Source organism: Tympanuchus pallidicinctus, unplaced genomic scaffold (genome assembly GCF_026119805.1).
Source record: "Tympanuchus pallidicinctus isolate F22 unplaced genomic scaffold, pur_lepc_1.0 scaffold3, whole genome shotgun sequence".
In the NCBI taxonomy this organism is placed as follows: Eukaryota; Metazoa; Chordata; class Aves; order Galliformes; family Phasianidae; genus Tympanuchus; species Tympanuchus pallidicinctus.
In genome coordinates, this window is record NW_026294747.1 from 86,169,794 (window position 1) to 86,176,500 (window position 6,707).

The 6,707-nt window shown below is 44.0% G+C and overlaps 1 protein-coding gene across 4 annotated transcripts in view; it reads right to left on the reverse strand.

Annotated features, from left to right (window-relative positions):
- Positions 1–5,561, reverse strand: part of DGKB (diacylglycerol kinase beta) — a 328,785-nt gene extending 323,224 nt beyond the window's left edge. Inside the window, exon 1 of one of the 4 annotated variants that reach the window (XM_052695392.1) lies at positions 5,462–5,561. The gene's annotated coding sequence lies outside the window, so the exon portion shown is untranslated. Of the gene's footprint in view, positions 1–4,469; positions 4,700–4,918; positions 5,088–5,461 lie in introns of those variants that run through there. The other 3 variants (XM_052695389.1, XM_052695393.1, XM_052695391.1) reach the window with 3 other exon arrangements.
- Between the last annotated feature and the right edge of the window lie 1,146 nt (positions 5,562–6,707).

Genomic DNA, 6,707 nt, shown 5'->3' on the forward strand with positions numbered 1-6,707 from the left:
ACTCAAAGGTAAGAGAAGAATATTTCAAAGCAGAAGACTCTCAGTTTGACAATATACAACACAAATTTTTGTGAGAACAGCATTACAGATCTGCTGGGATTCTTTTCTTCCCTCTGCAAAGACTAGGGAATGATCTTCTTATTACTACTGTTGAGCATTAGATTTCCCAACACTGAGAAATCCTGAAAATACCAAACACTGAAAGAAAAAAGAAAAAAGAAAAAAAAAAAAACCCACAATTTTTTGCCAAGAAATAGAAACATAGCTGAGAATCAAACCAAGAAACAAAAGAAAGATGCTTACATTAACTAGATTTCTGCTAGCACAATTAAAAGTTCTATTTTGAAAACAGAAGTGTCAAAGAAAATAAAGAGTACCTAGATGTCATTTTATTTATAATTTATTGCGGTAAATAATAAACATTATCTAAAAATATAATCCTTATTGGTAACACTGAACTGACAAATGTGTTTCGAAGTTTGCATTCCTTCATTTTATATTCTTTTTTTTTTACTTGTTTAGGGCAGCACAATGGTGACAGAGTTGTGCATTTTCATTCCAAACTGGTATTAAGGGGTTGGGCAAGAAGTAATTGAACTGCCTCAAAATACTTACATTTTTTATGCTTTCAGACTTGTGGCAAACTAAACATGCTGATACCCCCTCAGGGCTGAACTGCTGCAACTATTCAGAGAAATCTATTTTCTTCAGAAACAAAAAGGAAAAATATGTTCTAGATTGCATAAAGCTGTTTTATTGATGTTTTGGGACACTAAATCATCCCGATTTAAAAAAAAATAAATGAAATACTTATCTACTTGCTAAATTAGCCTAAATACCCTACCTGCTTCAAATCATTTATATCTGTAGGAAGAGTATTAGTGTGATGAAAGCTAGTTCAGGTAGACAAACTTGTGATACCAATTTCAATGCCAAAGTCTCTAATTTTTCAGTCTCATAGACTGTACTCCAGGTGAGGCCTCACTAGAGCAGAGGGGCAGGATCACCTACTTTAACCTGCTGGTGACGCTTCTTTTCATGCAGCCCAGGATATGGTTGGCTTTTTAGGCTATGAGGAAACACTGCTGGCTCATGTTCAGCCTACCATCCAGCAATACCCCTAAGTCCTTTTCAGCAGGCCTGTGTTCTACCCTTTTGTCACCCAACTTGTTTTGACAGTGGGAGTTGCCATGAACCAGGTACAAAACCTCGCGCTTGTCTTCATTGAAGCTTATGAGGTTCTCCTGAGTCCACTGTTGGAGCCTATAAAGGTCTCTTTGAATGGCATTCCATCCTTAAGGTGTGTCATCTGCACCACACCGCTTAGTGTCATCTACAAACTTGCTGAGAATGCACTCAATCTCACTGTTGGTGTCAAAGTATTAAAGAGCACTAGTCCCAGTACTAAGGAACACCACTAATCGCTGATTTATATCCAGACACTGAACCATTGATCCCTACTCTCCAGGTATGATCTTTCAACTAGTTGCTCATCTACTGAATTGTCCACCCACCAAATCCATATCTTCCAAATTTGGAGAGAAAGATGTTTTAGAGAACAGTGTCAAAGGCCTTACTGAAGTCTAGATAGATGACGACTTCAGTGGCTCCACTGATGCAGTTATCCATCATAGTAAAATAATACATTATTAAAAGATTATTACAAAAAAAAAAAAAAAAAAAAAAAAAAAAAAAGTACACTTAAACAGATGAATAACTATCCTAAGTCTATTATTACTGTTATTAATTACTTTGTAAGTGCAACAGGAAGCAATGGACAAAGATGATTTGAAGAAATGTCTGAAGAAACTTACCACTGAATGTCAACAAGTCTCTTACAAGGAATTATTCTCAGAAAGATTTTTTTAAATCTTTTATAACACCTACTCCCAATTAAATGGCTATGAAATTTTGCCATTGCTACAGAGTAATAGTTCAAATAAATTCTGCATAAATATAAAATAAAAAGTGAATAATATCCAAACCAAGTTCTGGTACATTTTATTGGTTTATTTTTGTTTGCGAGTAGTGAGAAGCTCAATTGGAAATGCCTGAAACAGGCTGAAAAGTTTACTTGATAGTGAAAAAAGGTTGGGAGCTAGAATCTAAAATGAATGGATTTCAGGAAGCCAATATCCTGCTCTTCAGCAGCACTGCACTCTGTTGATGTCTTCCAGATAGGAAGTTACATTGTAACTGGGAAATAAACATAGATTACTTTCTCAAAAACCGTCATCTTTCCAGAGGTGAAGCCTAGTTGAAATTCTTTCCTGAACTCCTGAACACTAGGCTACAAAGATATTTTCTTCCTGCTTTGGTCTCCGTTCCTGTTGTTGTCACTCCTTCACCATTACTACACAAAAGGGAACGTTTTGTCACGCTCCTTACATAAAACTGTAGATTCTTACCATGACAAAAGAAGAGAGGATGCACTATGAATACAGACGCAATCATGTAGAGTTCTTGACAACAAAGTTAACGCTCCCTGGAGAAATATCTGAAATAATTGATGCTTTCTAGAATAACAGAATGGTTTGGGTTGGAAAGGATCCCAAGGAGCTAGTTCCAACCCCCTATGCCATCGGCTGGGCTGCCACCCAACAGATCTGGCTTTCCCCCAACAGATCTGGCTGCTCAAGGCCTCATCCTATTAAAAACTTCCAGGGACGGGGCATCCACAGCTTCTCTGAGCAACCTGTGCCAAGACCTCACCACCCACTGAGTAAGAAATTTCTTCCTTGTACCTAATCTAAACCTACACTGTTTTAGTTTAAGACCATTTCCTCTTGCCCTGGCACTAGACTCCTGAATAAAGTTTCTCCCTATCTTTCTGTGAGCCTCTTTAGAAGAATTGTTAGAGCCATGTGCAAAGAATTTAAGTTATCAGTAAACTAACAAAGGCCACAACTATTTAAAGAAAATGAAATGACATATCATAGAGTTAACATTTATTAAATTAATGATAAAACATAACTTCAGCCCTGTATGTTTCATTCTATAAGCGACATTCACAAGAGCTCAGTACTGCCATACAAGCATAAAGCAAAAGGCAGCCCAGCCATCCAGCAGACTGACTTTGAAGTTCTCCAGCCTTGACCTATAACTACCTGTACTCACAGCTGTGCTGTTTTTACATCCTGCTTCATCAAAATGCTGCTCCCAGCAGATCTACAGCCCTCTTATCATTCTCTGCATTCCTCTGCTAGTGATCTCATCCCACTGGCACTAGGTACCTAGACTCATCCCATAATGTGTCACCTGAATTACATCACGCACCAGAACAGAAACTATATGGCAAGCTCACAGATAAGAAAAAGTGATGTCTAGTGCTCTTGAGAACATATTAGCTTTGTTACTTTCAAACTGCACACAAAAACAGAGCATCTGTTCACTAAGGTATTTCTACTTTACAGTATTATTTTAGTGTTTTTTTTCAGAGATGACTACAGGTGTTTAAAGAAAGATTATTTCAGTTTGTCAGCAACAGTTAATATATGTTTCTTCTTCCTAAACAAACAAAAGACAAAACAAACAAATGTTTTTCTGAGCCTGAATAAAAGCATCAACTGCAGTTGTCTGTAGGACTCTAAAACAGAAAAACAGATTTGGGCCACAAATATTTCAAACTGCACACCCATTTTAAACAGCTGAATAATTCGTTCAGGAATTTCCAACCATAGTATACAATAAAGTCTTTCCACCTCAAAAAAAGAACAACAGATAACATAAATCCTGAGAGAAAAGCTTTGCTTTTTGGTGGCCCATGTTTCTTGATGCTTTAGTTCAGTATGAGATAAGCATTTCCTGCATCAGGAAATGCTGGATATTACTTTGGGGAGAAACAACATATTTCCTGTCATTTCATCCATAAAGCATAGCACAAGCTCAGTCATTTGGGAATGTCTATCAGGTCCTTGCTATGCACTTCTTCTGATGTATGATGATGTTTCAATAAATGCAGGAGCATTATACTACTCAAGAACAAAGAAAAAAATTATAACTTTCCCATACCAGGTCATTTCATGAGAACAAGAAAGGAAAAAAATATATATTCAGTGCATTTTTAGAACATCTTTGATGCCTATTTCTCCTGGAAGAATTACTGCTTTTTCTCATCCTGTTGCACCCTCATTCTTATTTTCCAATACGGATTTTATTAGCCTATTAAATCTACTTTGAAAAGTTACATCAACCAGACAGAATTGCTCCTGAAAATTAATCAAGTTCTTTCTACTTGACTGCTTTTCTACACATTTGGTGAGAAATAACAAAAGACTACAATCTGCTTGTTTACCTAGGGAAAAAAACTTATAATACAGTAATGATGTCAGAAAAACTTTCATCCGTTTCAAAAATAGCACACTCACAATGAAAAACGCGATTGCAAACACTCTCCACAAATGAAACTCTTTTCAGCAAGATAAATCACAACACTGGACCACGTAACACAAAAATACGACTTGACTCACAAAAGTTTGCCGATTTGCACGGTAATTCTAATTCCAATTCTTCTTTGAAAAGACCCTCAGAGGCTGCATGTGGAATCAAATGTTCGAAGTTTCTGCAGATGAGTTTTTACAGCACAAGTTTGCAATTGCACCTTTTGTTTCACGCCCTGGCACGCACCGCACGCCGGAGCGGCTGGCTGCCTAACCTCAGCTCTCAGTGCGAGCCCGGGCAGCATCACACGCCGGCTGTGCTCGAGTTAAACGGTGCAGGTCAACGAGGCAAACTAGCATTAACTAGGTGCCAAAGCCGCGAACCGTGACAAATTCAACATAGTCCTCCTAGCTACAAGTTTGCGCCCAGCACCTCCACGACGCGCAGCCCCGAAGAGACTCAACCTCCCCCCACAACCCCCAGTTCCCCAGCCCTTCGATCGCGAGCAGTTCGGCCGCCCAGCGCCTCGCGAACTTACTGCAGTGCGATGCGGGAGAAGGAAGCACACGTCCCTGGGCTGCGAGAGAGCCCGGCGCACAGGGCAGTCGCAGGAGCCGGCCATCCAGGCAGCCGACCGCCCTCCCGACCGCGCTACCGCCGCCGCCCCCCGCCGGCTGCCGCAGCCCAGCGCGCCCAGCCCCGCAGGGCCGCCGCCACCCTACGCTCCGCTCCCCAGCGCCGGCCGCGGAGTACCGCGGATTCCGACAGCCGCCTTCCTGCCGACCAGGCAGCTGCGGCTGGGCCGCGCGGTTTTAAGCGGCCGTGCGGCAGCGGATCTCCCACCCCTTTCTGGCAGGGCGGCGGGGGGGAGGGGACAGGCAGCACGCACACACACGCACATATACACACTCCGCACGCAGCCCCTCCCGGCCCCGCGCAGCTGCGGTACCTGTTGTCCTGCGTCCGCATCCCTGGCGCGCCGCTCACCCCGCCGCCGCTTCCGCCCCGCTGCCCTTTCCCACCGGCCCGCAAATCGGACCCCTGCAACGCAACGCACCCACAATACCCACACTGCACTTACCAAAGTTTCCCCAGTCTCCCCGCCGGCAGCGGCCCTCACGCTAGCGACGAGGCAGCGGGGCTGTGACAGCGGTCGCGCAGCCGCGGGGGTACCGTGCGCGGCCCCTCCCGCGCACCTGCGCGCCGCCCGCCCGCGCCTACCTGCGCGCTGCTGCGGAGGAGCTCCCGCGCAGCTTTGGCGGTGATTGCGCTGCCAGGCTCCGGCAGGTTGGATGCTACTCCGCCGCCGCAGGCAAAGCACGCCCGGCAAGGCCGGTCCGGTGACCGGCTGCCGGTCCGGAGCCCTTCAGCAGCTGCCGGTCGTGCACGCGCGGCGAGCTTCCATTTGGGCGTCCCTAGGGAGAGAGCGGCACGAATCTCAGGGCTGCGACAACAGCTTCGTTCCCTCTGCTTCCTCCCCCCCAAGAAGTGGGTCTCCAGCACGTGCTTGGGAATCCCCCGTAGGCAACAACAACAGAGGTCTGCCCATGGTGGGAATTTGCAGATCTACTTGGGAAAAAAAAAAAAAAAAAGGAAACAGCAGTAATGGCCTAAGAATTATTTTATGACAGTGCATCCCACTTATAGAATCATAGAATGACTTAGGTTGGAAGGAACCTTAAAGATCATGGAGCTCCGACACCCTGTTACCCACCAGATCAGGCTGCCCTGAGCCCCATCCAACCTAGCTTTTAACATCTCCAGGGATGAGGCATCCAGAGTCTTTGGACAGCTTGTGCCAGTGTGTCACTACCATTTGAGTAAATAATGTGCTCCTAACATCTAACCTAAATTGCTCCTCTTTGAGTTTAAAACCATTTTCCCTTGTCCTATCACTATTAGCTGTGTAAAAAGTCTGACTTCATCTTAGTTATAAGCTCTCCTCAAGTACTGGAAGACCCAGTGAGGTCTCCCCAGATCCCTCAATTCTCCAGGCTGAACAAGTCTAGCTCCTTTAGCCTTTCTTAGGTGAGGCACTCCAACTCTTTTGGAGTCATCTTCATGGCCATCCTCAGCACTCCTTCAGCATTCCTGCAGCACTCCTGCAGCTCCCAGACATGAAATAATGGATCTGATGGAACTTGTGCCAACAGCCTCCCAGTATTTTTAATGGCAGTTTGTCTTGACCAAAAGAAATCCCTCTGAAATACTAATAAACATCTAAGTAGAGCAAACAATGCCAAACATCTATCTTCACCAAGTTTAGGTGCCTCACTAAGACTGGCCTCAGAACATCAGCTGGGATCCTGATGGTTTGCTCATTACAG